Raw genomic sequence first — 16576 nt, 5'->3', positions numbered from 1 at the left:
TGCTCCAGTTTGCTCTGTGCTCTGTCACTGGATTGCCTGCTACCCTGTGCTCCAGCAGTCCTACACACCCCAAGAACTGTCTTGCTCTGCACCTGATCTGACAGCAGCCCGCATCTCCAAGACTCTCTCCTCCAGATTTTCTTCCAGTCAGCCTGCTCCTGCACCCATCATCTCCAGTCCAGTTACTAACTCGGGTCATTATCATCCTACTCATTACTTTCAATAAACTGCAACAGAACAAGCTCTGTGTGTGCATGCTCTGTCCGGGTTCACGTAGACAAGTCATGAAAGTTGTTAACTTCATGAGTTGAGAACAGTGGCTAAGCTTCCAGTTTGGAAGGGCTATCATATGGAAGCATTATATAAACACAGGTATCAAAAATTATGATTAGTTTTGCAACCCTAAGATGGAACAAAAGTGGTCTGGGCCCATGAATACTTCTGCATATTCTCCTTAGGTGTTTGTGTTTTTTTTTTCATCTTTCCCCCCTGTTATTAGTTTCTAGCTGCTTCCATTCAAGTGTATACTGTTTCGATTAGCTTGTGAACTTCGTTCTCAGCTCATTCTATGTATTATTTCTGTTAGAGTATATCCCTGTATTAAATTATACTCCATGCTACTGTGTCTTTCCCATGCCCCATGATCTTGTTTATACCTTTTTTGAGTTTAAATTAAATTCTTGTTTCCATCATCTGCAATTTAGTCCTGTTAAAACCCTCACATCATTATAACCACTTAACATTCCAAATGACCTAAATCCTTTTTCTTCCCCTTCTGATGCTCAGTTTAAAGTCAACAGTTTGACTTCTTCACACCATGATGCCTTAATGCAACAAGTTGTTGGTTGGTTATATCTGTTAAACAACCAATTGAATGAGTTGGTGTTTTAAAGAATTCGTTGACATTCAATTCAGAAATTCTTTTCAGGCTCTAATCTATGAAACACCGGCGTCAAAAATGACAGGATTTCCAGCAGCACCGTGTTTCTGAAAATAGCCAATCAAACGTTGGCCTGCTCTACAAAGATAACCTACTATCCAGATCCAGAATTTACCAGCTTCACAGCTGTGAGTGCAGAACAGAAGATGCAGATCTCTATTCAGGTAAGGTTGTCCATTTAATTAATCCAATACAAAAAAACGCCTGACGAGGTTACGAAAGTAAACACCTTGTCTGTTTTCTTTCAGAAAAAGGCAGATAAAATTGAAGATGACACCAGAGGAGTTGTTAGTTTGGGGCATTCAGAATGGAAAGCACATCCCTGCATCATGAAATCTAAAGAAAGCAGAAAGGATATAGAAATTTTCAGTTGTGAGGTCCAAAGCTTACAAAATGCTGACATCGCCCAAATAAAGGTAAATCTAAATTCATGCAGATTTGGAAATATTTATATATAAGTAAATTGTATGGGTTTACTTAAAAGTGAACTGAAAATTGTTGAATAAGCTAACATCACTTAAAATTAGATGCACTAAATACACTTATTATAAAATATGCAATTAAGGACAATTGTATTAACTAGATTTTAAATATAACACATTGAAAAAAAAACCTCCACGGTGTTTAGCATTTCTAAGGTGAGCCACCATAGATAATAACATACAACCAGTCATGCAATTATACACTGTTTAAAAGTTATTTAATGTTTAATAATGAATCTATCTGTTAGGTATTGTCCAGTGGATATCAGCTCTTAAACTGATACCAGGACAATCTTGAAAGGGATGAATAATGACCACTGGCGATCTTTTAACAGCAAACTGCACACACATAAAATAAAAAAGTGACACTTCTCTCCAGGTTCAAGAATTTAATAACAAAAATAAATGAACATCCAGAGAATATCATTATATAATGCAGTTTCCCTCTGGGATTATTAAAAGTATTTCTGATTCTGATTATCTGAATTACCACTATATTTTGATCACCAAATCGAATAGTGAAACTTTACTACAACTACTAAACAAAATGAGGATTAAAAGAATCTAAGATAAGGACATGCAAAAAGACAAAAGACAACATCAAGTTGTATCATCAGAATAATTCAGTGGATCCAGGTTCACTGCAGATCTGATTTAAAGAACATGGAATGATCTTAATTAGCTTGACTAAGTCAGAACAACATTTGGCATGTTTTCAACCCATTCACAATGCAAATCCTCAGTTAAACAAAATATTATTTGAGGAAAGAAACATTTTAAAGAATGATTTGCTCAGTAAAATCACTACTTTAGGGACGCACGATTTTATCAATGCGATTATACTGCCGGGAGGTAGGGATCGCTTTAGCAATCAGTCAATTAAATCGGCTAATCATAAGTCAAACAAAATGTCTTTAAATCGACATTTACATTCCATATTAATTTTTTAATAACGCTCATAGCACTATCGAACGATGGCGGAGCTAAACGAACAAGCCTTTTGCTTGAAATGACCGCATTTGAAAAAAAAAAAAAGGAAATCGGAAGTTTCCGGGGCTAATGGCATTTTGGCCAGCGGACTTTTGGCCCTAACTTTAAACACTTCAGCTTTATTTTTAGCCATAATGAGAGAGCCGGATAACATAAACATTAATATCTGTAGATATTTGTACCGGCCTGCTCCTGCATATCTCTGAAGGCCCATCTTACCCCGGTATAAGATTTGGCAGTAAAGGAAAAACATTTGATCAGAGGCAAACATTCAAATATGCATATTTAATTCATTAGGAATTCCCAATGGAGACAAAACTTACATTACCATTGTTACCTACGTGCTTCTGCCAGGCATTGCAGCTTTTGTCTGATCTAAGTTTCGCAAAGACATCCTTTTAATAAACTGACTGCCCCTCTAGTCTCTTCAGGAGGGGGTGGTGTCAAATTTGGGGCTATCTGTTCGAACAAAGAGGCTGTTCTTCTCAGTTAGGGGACAAGCCAAATTACCTATCCCAGTCATGAACCCAAGCTGCATGTTTATCTTACCCTCAAAGGGGGAGACAGTCAAAAACCATGCATTCCTCAGTTCTTCCATATGAATACCTGATTAATATAACAACTAAGATATTTATTTTCCTCAACATATCCCATCAATATATGAAACCCTTGTGGAGATAATGTTTGTTGTAACCATAAAAAACACTCGAATCACATCAGCAATGACATGGTACCAGAAAGCTAGCATGAGCTACGTCCGTTAGCTCTTAATATTTAAAACCCAATGTAACTGCATCACACCAGCTTTCCAGACAAACCCTTCAACTCTTTCTGCATCAATCCTGCCAGACCTGGCGGGGCCTCGTGTGAGATCAGTCCACTTTGGCCATCCAAGGAAGAGGGCAGTGAAAAGCGGAAGACGTTGGTTCTTAGCAGTGGGCTAGCTCTTAGCAGCAGCAGACCTGCTGCAGACCACCCTGCAGCGGTCTCTCAGCTCTCAGCTTGCAGGAAGAATGTGAAGTGATCCTGTGGAGCAAAGTTTTGATATAATTTTTCTCATCACGGCTCAATGGCACTACAAGTCATTCAAGAGCGAGTGGATATGCACAGGTTCAACATGTTTCATCCATCCATTTTCCGAACCGCTTTATCCCTCATGGGGTCGCGGGGGGTGCTGGTGCCTATCTCCAGCATTCACTGGGTGAGAGGCGGGGTACACCCTGGACAGGTCGCCAGTCTGTCACAGGGCAACACAGAGACAGACAGGACAAACAACCATTCACGCACACACTCACACCTAAGGACAATTTGGAGAAGCCAATTAACCTAACAGTCATGTTTTTGGTCTGTGGGAGGAAGCCGGAGTACCCGGAGAGAACCCACGCATGCACAGGGAGAACATGCAAACTCCATGCAGAAAGACCCAGGGGTGTACTCGAACCCAGGACCTTCTTGCTGCAAGGCAACAGCGCTACCCACTGCGCCACTGTGCAGCCCTTCAACATGTTTCAATGCGTTGCTATTAATTGTTCGAATTGGCCCAAATATATCACTGGAGTGTAATTTTTAACTGTCTTGGAAGACAAAAAAAATTGACAAACTGTCGGAATTGCAGTTTAACCCAGGAGTACCGACTGCCATAACTGGACTTTTTTCATCCCGTTCTGCACCGAACAACAGAACCCCCCACTCTTTCCGTCTCGGAGAGCCAGCTCCCAGCATAAATGCAAGAGAAAGGGCCGGCCGTGCAGGCCTATGCACTCGGCTAAAAGCTAACCCACACAGATCAACGCTACTGAGCCTCCTTCTAGCCAATATAAGATCCCTCGCTAACAAACTTGAAGAGATCTGGTTAAGAATCGCTGCACGTAAGATGAACAGCTGTGTAGCTATTTTTAAGATTTTTAAGCTATTCATTAAGATTCATGAGGGGCTTTGTATTGACCATTTATACCTGATAACTAAGGCATAGTACACACAAAGACAAACGTGGTGTTATGCAATTATGTTTCTAATCATAATCAATCATTTGGAAGCCAGACCAAAAAAGAGAGCATTTGCTAAGCTATTGCTTAGCAAAGTCCCAATTTCACTGCTTATTCCTACTACAAAAATCCAGGTGTCGTTTGATCGCGCAATCATTTAATCAAGTTTTATTATTAAATTACCCCTTTTGGTAAAACTCAATACACTGTGTTAGATTAATTTAGGTATAGTGCTTTTTTTAAATAATTGTGAATTATAACTTCAATTTGAAGATACAACTTTTTAACTAAATCACCACACAATGTCTCAACTGTCAACTTTGGCGCTACTTTTGGACAGTAAGTCTCTCTTATATACTATAAGCACAATAGTAATCCTTCATTCCGGAGAGTTTATTAAACCAAATCACCCTGATGTTATCAAAACGATTTCAGTCACAAACTCCTTAACTAACTAGAAACACACAGTTACTAAATCATATTCAAAAGGTAAAATGCAAAACAATTAATTCAGAATAAGTGAGCAACTGAAAAAATATTACAAATTTAGACCAGCGCTTTCTAGACAATTTAAACGGGTAATCATAAATCTTCACTTTGATTCCAGCATTGAATAATTGTCAACAAGCACTAGCAATTTATATGAAATAAACAATTCTCTGGATCAACTTTGAGTCTATAAGCAGAAGTGGAATATTCATGTCATAATGTATATGATTAATGCTGGGGCAGTACCGGCAAAGAGGGGGGAAAAAACAGGCTGCATTTATAAGAATGCAGCTACTAGCTGTTACAGATAGCTTCCCTGAACAATATGTTATGCAAGATACCATACGGTAAACAGCAGAGGATAAGAGGCAGAAAAAAGGAACGGTCAGCTCTATAGGCCCAGGACTCAGTTAATGGGCTTTTTCAAATACATTTAAAATATGTAAAATCTGATTACTAGCAGACTTTTGGTCGGCCGGTTGCTGTAGTTACACAAAAACTAAAGACACTAAAACAAATCACAGTGACAAGTTTTGCATGGAACTCAGACCATGGTCTCAGGCAATTGTTCAACACCTCAAGCACACTTTTAAAACCTATTCTATCCCTCCCAAGCTAGGAAGAAAAATAACTAAACAAAATCAATTTACATTTTGATGTATTCTGCTCACTGGGAATGATTTCAGATGCTGGATTAGGAGACACCAACAGTGGGTCCGCTGAGTCTCAAGGCTTTTTGCTTACTTCAGTTCAGGAAGCACAAAGGGTGAAGTTGACTAAACAAAATGAGGAATCCTTTGTCTCCTTGAAAAAAGCTCCATTAAATTTTCTTGCACCAGGATCCACTTTGAATCTTGTCATCAATTGGTAAAAAGGGGGAAGAGAGAATCAGCCCGGTTCAACACAGCTGAACCAGACTGTGCCTCAGCTTGAAGGCAGAGGGTGCAATTTTGCCCATATTTTATGCAGTTTACGGTTGCAATAACTGCTGAATGTAGATTACGGCGTGCAGATCACCATTTTGAGCTGAGGTTCTGAAGATGAATTTTTACGTGCTGATAATATTGCAGCAGCCTAACCCATAAACCATACTTTAATGCTTATCAATTTATCTCTGTATTTGACAAACAAAGGCTGAATTGCATTGCCAAATTAAGTGCCCTGGAGTTATAGTGTTATATGATTATACTAGGATTAGATGTGTGTGTGTGAGAGAGAGCGAAAGAAGAACAATAAACAATTTACAGTTATTAATAGATAATACCATGTGTGAAAAAGTATTTTTGGCATGAGAAAACATATCTATTTACACTTAGTGTAAACATCGTGGAGTGAAGTGTCTATGCATACTACGTCTGAGCCCACTTATTTTGGGCTTGTTTTTATAGCGCTGGTTGCTTATTTGTCTCTCAAAAATCTGACAACACTGTACAGCACAGACACAAGCTCTCGGTTAGCACAGAGCAGAAGCAGCAAACACGAGAGGGAAAAGGCAAGACTACAGATGAGTTTCTGAAACCCTGAGTAGAGAAAAAGAGAGAGGAAGGTGTGCACACACAGAGGCTACACATTGTAATCATAAGTGAAAGAAATTGGAGGAAATTTGGATACACTTTAACTACACAAACGGTTCAAAGGCAGAGTGTAGACTGTAAATTTAAAATTTCCTACCATGCAGCGTATACCAACAACCCACTCAAAAAATAATTCATGCATCTGTTGGATCTATTACTTTAACATGAATGTTTCATGTCCTACTCTGTTGACATGAAAAACTTGTGTTAAAGTAACTAAAGGTGCTTAAATAGATCCAACAGATGAATGAATTTATGTAGACTGGTTGCCGCTTCTTGTTTTGTTTTATTAATATTTTGAGTGTTATTTAGTTGTATGTTTCTCTGTAAATATTATCAAATGTATAAACAACACCCAGAATGTGTGATTGAACCCTCTTGTTTATTTTAGATGGGTCTTTACTTTCAATTGTATTTTATTTAGTTTGTCGCAATGTTCTCCTGTATTTCAGAAGCTGTTGCTTTTGATACAATTTTTTAGAAAGTTTTATTTATTTTGCAAATACTGCACTCAAATCTGAGGAGCCATTCGGGAGCTGAAGGAGCCAATTCGTTTTAGTGAGCGGATCCAAACGATCCAGCTCTCTAAAAAGAGCCAAAATGCCCATCACTATCACGAAAACTAAATTAACTCAACCAAAATTCACCTGTAAATGTCTTTGATTACAGCTCAAACTTGAAGTCTTTTTACATTTCTGTTGTTCTTTTCAAGATCAGCTATGGAGAAGCAACAATTAATCTGCGAATTTTGTCGACATTACATAAATTCCTTCTGATTCTGCGGCTGTTGCTAATACCCTGCGTTATTGCTGGTAAGTAATCTAATTGACTCTGGCTAAGGTTTTGAAGCACTAGCTAATTGCACAAAATACTAAATAACCCTTAACTTTTTTCTGCATTATTTCAAAAGTAATACATTTCATGTAATGTTATATATGTTTCTACTTATCAAGATGATAGAAATAATAATTATGGTATGTCTATTTATTCTACTAATTGAATCACCGCCAATATTTGTACCTGTTTATCTTTCAGCGCTGGTGGCTATATGTCTTTGGAAAAAAGTGACTTGCCGCTGAGGCAATCCAACTTTAATCCTTATGCTTTCTGCAAGTAAAATGTCAGTGGCATTTTCAGCTATTTTTGAACAGCTTTGTGTTTGAATGCTTTGTGCACAATGACATTTCTATAGTTCTGTAAATGCCAGTATGAAACTTATTACCTACCAGAATATAATTTTTTATTTGTATTTCTTTAAATTTGAAATTTCTATGCTTTCAATTCAGCAAACCGAGAAATTTGTTTTGTACCTTTGCAAAACCTTTACACCATTTATTGTAACTTTTTATTTGTACATTTATAACTGTACCAGAAAAAACGTGCATCTGTCCAAATGAGCTTACTGTTTAATATTTTTTAACATTGACCTTAAAGAATAGATTTTTTGCTAAAATGTTATTGCTTCTTAATGCACGCACAGTGTTTGGTGTGTGTGTGTGTGTGTGTAATACCCTTGCCTTTAAGTCACTGGCCTTAGGTACATTCTTGGATACAACAAAAAATAATACTGACGAGCTTCCCCCACCAAGGTAGTTAAGGTAGTTATATGACTGGTGCGGAAAAATGAGGGACGACAAGGTTTTTGGTGACGTGAAGGAGCCCTCACCAAACTCCCAAATGCATCTCCTCTACATCTCCGCCCACTTGGACGTTTTCTCCTCTGCTCCAGCTTGCTTGGATTTTTGCTGCCTTTAAATTTTTTTCTCTTAGCCAAATCTACAGAAAAGTCCATCCATCCATCTTCTAACATGCTATTAGGGTAACGAGGGGTGCTGGTGACTAAATCCAGCTGTCAATTGGCGAGATGTGGGGTACACCAGTTGCCAGTCTATCACGGAGAGAACCCACGCATGCACAAGGAAAATTCCATGCAGAAGTCCCAGGACCGGATTTGAACCCAGGACCTTCCTACTGCAAGGCAACAGTTTTACTGTGCAGCCATAAAGAAAATTGGATTTAGTGTTTTTTTTCCCATGTGGACTATTTTACTTTTCAGCTAATCCACAGAGGATGCCTCTTTAAACCCTAAAGGAGTTAGACTACTCAGTAAAAACACTGTTAAAGAAAGAATTCAACATGAAGCTGATATGGAGAAGAACCACCTGATTTCAGTTAATCAGCAAAAGATGCCTGCATTCCCAACAGAGGATGTTGACACACTTCTACAGAAAATAGCTGTTATGTAGCAGAAAATCCACTGACTCAAAGTGATTTTTTTTAGGTATATGCCATGTATGGAAATTAAACAACCCTTGATTCCTAACTGTGACCACCAGCCCAGAAACTCAGCGAACAAACAGTTTCCTGAGGAAAATGAGAATAAATCCACCCTTGGACCACTATGAGTGCAAGGCCAAAAGATCAAGAAGCCTCACACCAGGACAAGAAAAACCGTCCGATTTTACAGAGAAGTGTCCCAAGAAAAGTGAAACAACAACGGGCTGTTCTCACAACAAACGATAAGAATAAACATGCTGGAATTCCACTATAAAACAGATTTGCTCCACTTCAACATGACACCCAGGAAGATCATGACAACAATCAAAGGTATGTCAACACTCTTCGCTCTAAGCTACCAGAGAAAAACAAGCTACAGGGCCAAGAACCCTAATATTATGCAATGGATCTGTAAGTGGGATTAAACACTTGTATGTAACAAGAAGCACACAGAAGTGTTGATCTATAACTCTTTGAACTGTGGCCTGGTTTTTAATTAATCAGATACACATCCAAGGATCATGAAAGAACGCCGACCCTGGAAAAGCTCATAGTACAAGCTGAAGCCATGGGTGATGCTGTATGGACAAGAAAATCAGAAGTATTAAAAGAGGATTACATTCATCTGCTAAATTTAGTTGACAGCCTTAATGTCAAGGTGTTTCGTATGCCCATTACTAGTTGAGATGAGAATTTTTTCAAGAGTTCTGATGCTAAACAAATGGCAAATCCCAAAAGATGTTAACAAATTTAACATTGTTTGGGAGAGGAGACATCTGTTCAACAGAGATGGCTTCTCTTTAAACAGGTCAGGTGCAAAACGCTATTCTGTGAATCATCCACCATCAGCTTTGTCCCAAAACAAAGCTTAGCCAGTGCCAAAACAAATGATAAGCCCCAGTACAAGCCCGAACAAGTCAATATAAAGATAGCCAGAAAGAGACGACATCAGAATTACAGAAAGATTCACCCCAGATCTTAACAGCACAAAAAGAGGACACCCTTTTAACGCCCACAAAGAACCCAAAACCTCCATCCCCACAGACACTGGTCCAGACCGCACCAACCTCTCCATTTTCTCCACAAAGCCCAGATAAACCCTTCCTGGATTTCACACATAACATGAAAAGGTTTTTTAAAACTGGCCTATAGTTAACCTCCTCTCTGCATAGCCATTCTGAAAACCCTAGCTCTGTGACTAAACCAGCATCTTCCAAAGGCGGCAGAGCTCCAGATCCTCCTCCTCTATATATACAGGAACATGTCTGTGCTCAGGACCTCCAGCTAACTTCTCTGTGATACAGACCGTGCCCTGGCAGCACCCTTATCAGACATGACAGTTTCCAGCAACAGCTTGGGCCTTTTGTTGGAGATAGGTGTAATATATCTGTAATGATACGTAGCATTTTGACCTGGTTGATGAGAAGGACCTAAAATGTTCTGAAGCTGAACCAACTTGTCGAGCAGAAGAGACGGACCTCAGACACGGACATCAAAGCAAAGGGCTTGAGGCACGAGTCTTTGTGAATGGGACATTAATGATACATCGGGGTTGCCATCAAGAGAAGGGAAGTTTTTGGCTGAACAACTCCTTTATCCAGCAATCAAAGACACTTTGGGATTCCATCTGTGGTTCGGGTCAGTCTGCTCCTCTAAATTTAAAAGCCTCTCCTGAAAACATTAGTAAGCAGCCTTAGATAAGAGATAGGAAGTAGATTAAATTTAATTTGTAATTTGTTAAATTGCTTAATGTTGTTGCTAATTCCCTGCTAAAGCATACTAATTAAAGAAGCATATAACATTTTATTAGAAATTGTGGACATTCAATTATTGAGTCAACATTTTTCTGATTGTAAAACAGATTGTAAAACAGACACGGCGCATGGTTCTAAAATTATTTAGGAGGTCTTGAAAGGCTGCCTGTAGCCCATACTTTAAAACAACACCCTTAGGGACTTTTGAGTTTCTAGAAAATCTACCGATCCAGTAACAAGTGCCGTTACATTAAAGTAGGAGCCACCGTTAACTAGCACGGTGGTCGGGAAATAGGTGGCCTCAGGCTACTAGGTTGCCTCCCATGTCCACTGAGGACGGAGGTGGTTAGTAGATCGGTCGCGTCCTACTTATCTAGCTAATAAGGTCTCACAGGAATTCTAAACAGGGTGATACTCGTTAGATTCAGAGGTCTTTAGAACCCTAGCTAGTCTGAGCTTTTACCCAAAACAGAAAAGGATGGAGGAGGGGGTTTAGTTGTAATCTGACAATAACAACCCACCTCCCCGGGCTGCGAAAGCATACTGTAGTGATTAAGGGGAAAGCATTAGGCTGGTTTAAATCCTATCTGTCAGACAGATTCCAATTTGTTCATGTTAATAATAAATCTTCTTCAAACTCTAGGGTCACTTGTGGAGCACCACAGGGTTCAGTCCTTGGACCTGATGACACTCAGTTGTATTTGTCCATAAATCCTGATGAATTCAATCAATTACTTCAACTACAGGCATGTCTTGATGACACCAAAAGCTGGATGACTTTAAATGTTCTGCATTTAAATTCTGACAAAACAGAAGTTGTAATCTTTGGGCCAGAGTCCTCAAAAAAAAAAACTTCTTAATCAATCACTTAATATGGGTGGTATTAACTTGGCCTCTGGTAATAAAGTAAAAAATCTTGATGTTATTTTTGACCAAGACATGTCATTTAAATCCCATATTAAACAGGTTTCCAGAGTTTCCTTTTTTCACCTCCGGAATATCGCCAAAATTAGAAACATTCTGTCCAGGAGCGATGCTGAAAAACTACTCCATGCATTTGTTACTTCAAGGCTGGACTATTGTAATTCTTTACTATCAGGAAGTCCACAAAATCCAGTTCAAAGTCTTCAGCAAATGCTGCAGCAAGAGTTCTGATGAAAATCAACAAGTGGGATCATATTTCTCCAATTTTAGCTTCCCTTTATTGGCTTCCTGTTAAATTAAGAATATAATTTAAAATTCTTCTAAGACCCTTAATAATCAAGCTCCATCATATATCAGAGCTCTGATTACCTGATATGTTCCTAATAGAGCACTTCGCTCTGAGACTGCAGGTCTGCTGTTGGTTCCTAGAGTCTCTAAAAGTAGAATGGGAGGCAGATCCTTTAGCTATCAGGCTCCTCTTCTGTGGAACCAACTCCCAGTTTTGGTTCGTGAGGCAGACACCCTGTCTACTTTCAAAACTAATCTTAAAATTTAACTTTTTGACAAATCTTAAAACTAGAGTGGCTTATGTTGCCCTGACCTACCTATGGGCTTGTGCTTCTATGGGCTTAGACTACTGGAGGACATCAGGATCTATTTTTTTCACTCTATAGAGTTCTACTGTTCTTCAATTATGCATTGCTTGTTGTTATTTCTGCTTATAACTTTTTGTTCTCTCTTTTTTTTCTTTATAGTAGGTAAATCTGGTCTGGCGTTCTGTTATCTGAGACATCGACCAGAGAAGGCAGCTCACCCGCTATTACCATCTAATGTAGAACAGATTACTGGTTCAATGTTTGCTTCTGTGCTTGTTTGTCTCTCTTGTTGTGTCTCTGCTCTGTCTTCTGTAACCCCCAGTCGGTCGAGGCAGATGACCGTTCATACTGAGCTCGGTTCTGCTGGAGGTTTTTCTTCCCACTGTTGCTTCATGCTTGCTCAGTATGAGGGATTGCTGCAAAGCCATGGACAATGCAGACGGCTCTCCCTGTGGCTCTACGCTTCTTCAGGAGTGAATGCTGCTTGTCGGAACTTTGATGCAATCAACTTTTTTGACCAATCTGTATAATCTGACCCAATCTGTATAATATGATTGAACTTGACTTTGTAAAGTGCCTTGAGATGACATGTTTCATGAATTGGCGCTATATAAATAAAATTGAATTGAATTGAATTGAAAAAGAAACGGATTGCAACCAGCTGTATTGTGAGTGTACCAATGGGTCATAGTTCTGGCAACAATGATTATAATGAATGGCCTGCAGATATGGAGATAAGTCAAATTAAAATGGCAATGAAAAGAAATCATGGTCTGAAGTAAGTAGTAGAGAGCAGAGTAATTCAGGGAAAAATGTTGACAAGATAAAAGCTGGAGCTATTGGAAAAGAGTAACCCCGAGGATGGTAAACAGGAAGAATGGAAAGCTTTGCTGGTGAAGATTCTCAGTCATCCAGGTCATGGTGATTCCAAAAAAAGTAAAAAACAAAAACAACTGGACTTGTCTTCCAAAGTTTGAAAACGTTTCGCTTCCTATTGTTAAAGATTGGGTTTACCGGCCTGCTGTTACATGTCTATTGAAAACCCATCTTATCCCGGTTCCGGATTTGGCCGCAAGTGAGAAAACATTAATCAAGAGGTAGAACAGTTTAAATACATATTTAATTCATGGAAATTAAATATGGAGACAGAGTATACATTTACCAGTCAAGATGACTTCACCGCACGGTCGCAAAGTCTAACTTTCAAAAGTCTGAACACATCTTTTTAAGGGTGAGACCATCCCATGTTTTTTTAGGAGGAGGGGAAAATCTGTTTCGAACAAAGGAACTCTCTTTCTGACCCACCCCCTCAGCAATAAAACTGAAGCTGCATGTTATCTTATGCTGCAGCAGGGAGAGACAGACACCACTCTGCTTAACTAAGATATTTTCTTAACATTTCCCTCTGTTTTGATCTCACAGATCAAACTAATAACTAGGCTAAACTAAGTCTATGTCTTGAAACCCTTAAACAAAGTATAAATGGTAAGATGCAACATTGTAACCCACTGTCCCCTCTGTTGGCGACTTATGAAATCAAATTAAGTTTAAATTTACCCCTTAAATGTAAAATAACCCAAGTATAAGCTAATAAGCTACTAGAATTAAGAAAAGTAAGCACCTAGATCAGAGAGGTGCAAGGCTAAGATAACTTTGCAACTACCAGAAACTATTATATGATCTAAATATGACTTTAAGAGTCCTAACCTAGATTAACAAGATATCTTTTAGAAATTAATATAACCTGTGAAAGCACTACACTCAGATCAAACCACAGAATAAAAAACAGATTATCATGCAATGCAAAACCAAGATTCTAACAGTACTAGCATTTAACATCTAAGGAATGTGTAACTCATAAGAGAAATACAGTGATTACAAAATTCTTTTTTTCTTCTTTTTTTTTACACAATGCATTCAATTGTTGTCATGATGTCTTGCGTCTCAGAGATGTTTTCTCCTCGCCCTTAAAGAAGATGGTTTATAGAGTCATTGTTCCAACCATGATCTCCACAGAGCTGTATGTGAATCATTTTATTAAAAATAAAAAACAGAAACAAAATAAAAATCCAGCAGCCTCATCAGCGAGTGGCAATCGGCGCGTCAAATTGTTCTGGTGATCCTTCCTTGAACCCTCTGGCGGTTGGTACACATGGCTCTGGAATCCTGATGGGCCCCTGATCTCTGGCCAACCACATCTGTCTGTTGATGACCTTAGCGCGCACTCCTTTAAGGTCGGGGGTCGGTGGACTCCCCCTCCCATTCCTGGACTCTCCTAAGTTTATGTCTCCAATACAACCTGAAACTTACACGACAATCTTTTAGATATCAAATGTCGTGTGCTACCTGTAATTCCGGAGGTTGACTTCGGTCCCGAAAAGCTCCTTTCAGTCATATGGAATCATATCCTGTAATGAAATTAACTGAACACTCCCACAAGAAACACCCATCGAAGCTTTTGACCCCCTTTTCAATTTGTACTGTGCACAGAATTTTAGCCAATTGTGTTTAGAATTATTCCCATTAATCCTTACCACCTTCCATTGTTCCATCTCCAGCCTATGGGAAACCTATTTTATAAATGTAATAGTTAATGAGACACTTTATCGCAATTTCACTTTCCCCGTCCTTACGCTGTCCTGTAAGAAAATGCAGCAACCACACAAATACGTTAATCTCTGGTGAGGATCCCCTTGTCTGTAAAATCAAAAATTAGTTAATGCGGGTTTGAAATCAAAGTACATTTATCCAGTAAGAATGTCAGAATATTCTTTGGATTAAAGATTAAATATTACCATATATCACACCACTCCACACAAAACCTTTCAGCACTCCAAATCTAATAGTATGTCACCACTCTATTAAATTCTGTACCCTTTACTCCATACTATTTAATAGTTCCTATTTTTAATCTGAGAGAAAAAGCGAACCCCCATCAGGTCATTTCATAAAATGTAGTCCCCTTGCAATGAATTCTTCTCTTAGTTTACCTTCAATAGATGCCATCCTCATGTCAAAAAGTCCTTTTGCATCATTTGATGTGCACTGTTTTGTACCAAACCCCTATTTTGTTCACTTATCGTTGTATCTGGTTGTTACAAATCCTGATCCAGTTAACTGCAACAGATATATGTGGCTTTGAAACCCTTACTACTAACCTACCTGACACACCAATGATTTTAAGCTAACCTAACCAGGGCCTTTTATAGAACTAAATTAGATATGCATAAAGTTACCCTCTGTTTTTCTCTGATTTATGCAGTTTTATCCAGTTTTTCTTAGTTTATGTACTTGTTCTATTGTATTTAACATTCACTTTATTGTACTGCTTAAACTGTGGGCCTGTTTCCACCCCCCCCCCCCTCGTAAAATCCTCCTCCAGCAGATACGGGCTTTTCCAACACTTCACTCATTAAATCTAATTTATGGTCCAGGCTTGTGTTTGGGAGTAGACTGAACCAACATTCCTGAGAGTTCTTTGTTTTTTTGTTTTTTTAAAAACAACCGCTATCTAATTTATAACGCAGTCACATACCTCCCCTTGGGTCCTGCAAAAGAACCCTTCATCCAGGTCAATTAACGGTATCCCCTTTTCCATTTTGTGTAGTTTTTTTGTATCTTATCCTAATTTTCCCTCCATGGAACAAAAATTATTTTGTTACAAAAACTTAACTGCAAGTGCTTATCTGTGTTGAAGTATGAAAAACACTGCCTTATATCCTGAATCCAAATCAAAATATAATGCAATTTCATCATACCATAGATCTGCAAGAAGTCCTTCAAAAGTTGTGTAAGATCAGTGTACCCATTGAAATGCTGACTGTAGACTGATGGCCTTAGTTGGACACAGCAATTCGATTTTGTGAGAATGCTAGATATTCCAAGTTATTGACATACTGATAAAATATTGTGTTTAACCTGAATACAAAACCTGGTAACATAACAACTTTTGGCGAAAAGCTGGTTTATCATAGTAGGCAATAGTTATTTGTACAATAGAAAAATCTCAATACTTGTGAGCTATTAAGAAATAACCTAACAGATCCGTTTAACCTATGTTGTTCAAAAACAGAATGTCCCAAACAGGACACATCTGTGCTTACTAGAGAGGCCCGCGCAATAAACATGTCTTCCCAGGACGTTCGCAACCCCCATTGTGTAAATTTATGACATGCACTAGTAAACCAGAGAGACAACTCACAGAAACCTAAATGAGTGAGTGTAACATGTAAGAATATACCCACCCCAGTGGATTTTCTGCTCATAGAAGATATGGTAAAATACACATGCTGCTGTTTAATCATGAGCAATATGGTCCTGGACATAATAGAATTAAAACTCATGTTTAAAAGGAGCACATCAGTTACATAGCAAAAAATATAATAGATATTAGTATATTTTTCAAAATTGCAAACCTGTGCACTGGGATACGCTCAATTCGGCTGCCTTAAGAATGTTTAACCATGTCCCTGATTCCTTTGCCCAGGTGCTTAAAGATGGGTAGAAAGAAAAAATATGAGAATACAGGCCATATCACATCTCATTAAATTTGTTCAGTGGTATAT

The 16576-nt window shown here is 38.6% G+C and overlaps 1 long non-coding RNA gene across 1 annotated transcript; it reads left to right on the top strand.

Annotated features, from left to right (window-relative positions):
• The first annotated feature begins 1267 nt into the window (after positions 1-1267).
• Positions 1268-7897, top strand: LOC118566554. The gene is made up of 3 exons (XR_004933106.1): positions 1268-1356; positions 7173-7272; positions 7496-7897. It is a non-coding gene; the product is annotated as an uncharacterized LOC118566554 (long non-coding RNA).
• The last annotated feature ends 8679 nt before the right edge of the window (positions 7898-16576 follow it).

Source organism: Fundulus heteroclitus, chromosome 17 (assembly GCF_011125445.2).
Source record: "Fundulus heteroclitus isolate FHET01 chromosome 17, MU-UCD_Fhet_4.1, whole genome shotgun sequence".
In the NCBI taxonomy this organism is placed as follows: Eukaryota; Metazoa; Chordata; class Actinopteri; order Cyprinodontiformes; family Fundulidae; genus Fundulus; species Fundulus heteroclitus.
This window is presented reverse-complemented; position numbering and strand designations above follow the sequence as displayed.